At 65.7% G+C, this 843-nt stretch overlaps 1 non-coding gene across 1 annotated transcript; it reads left to right on the forward strand.

Moving 5' to 3' along the window:
* Window positions 1-293: 293 nt before the first annotated feature.
* Window positions 294-376, forward strand: TRNAL-UAA (transfer RNA leucine (anticodon UAA)). The gene has a single exon. It is a non-coding gene; the product is annotated as a tRNA-Leu (tRNA).
* Window positions 377-843: the final 467 nt, after the last annotated feature.

Consider the following 843-nt stretch of genomic DNA (forward strand, 5'->3'; position numbering starts at 1 on the left):
GGCGGGGAGCGGAGGGAGCAGGTGCACCGGGGCAGGGGGAGGGCGGGGGCTCTTGCTCTCCGTCCCTCCCCCGTTCGTTTTTCTTTTCGTACCACACAGAAAGAGCTACTTCTCTGAGGCACAGGCAGTGAGCTCGGGGGGGGGGGGGGGGGGGGCGCTCCCCGAAAGCAGGCGGCGGGCTGCCGCCTCACGTCCGATGCAACCCCCAAAATCAGAAACCCGGGCTTCCTTCCTGCGTGGCGCGAATACCGTGCTTGCAACAAAAAACAGTTGCCGGGGGCAGAAGCCCAGCCACCGGGATGGCCGAGTGGTTAAGGCGTTGGACTTAAGATCCAATGGGCAGGTGCCCGCGTGGGTTCGAACCCCACTCCCGGTAGGGCGAGTTTCTGAAGGCTGGAGGCCCCCCTGGGGCGGCGAACGTGGCCTGACCCCGCGCCTGCTTTTCTTGTCCCCCCTACGCTGTCCTCGACCGAACCGATTTTTGCTCGGACCCCCTCAGAGGGCCGGCGTGAGGCCCTCCTCCCCCCTCCCCCCCACGCGCCGCCCCAAGTCCACAGTCTTCCTAAGGAGCTGCTCCTCCTGCGGGCCTTTCCGTTCCAAGGGGGACGGAGGCCTGGGGCCCCGCCGCACGACCACCCGCCAGGTGCCCCTCGCCCCCTGCGGCTGGCTCCGAAACACGGCTGACCCCGCGCCAGCGGAAGGTGGGTGTCTGCCCATGGAAAGACGCTCCCGCAGGGGGGTGTTAGCTTGCCTTCCGGTCAGTGGTGTTGGGCATCTTTTCAAGTGGATGAACCCCCTGGGTCTCCTCTCGTGTGAACTTATTATATCCTATTCTCATTTCTC

This window comes from Prionailurus viverrinus, chromosome B2, assembly GCF_022837055.1.
Source record: "Prionailurus viverrinus isolate Anna chromosome B2, UM_Priviv_1.0, whole genome shotgun sequence".
NCBI lineage: Eukaryota > Metazoa > Chordata > Mammalia > Carnivora > Felidae > Prionailurus > Prionailurus viverrinus.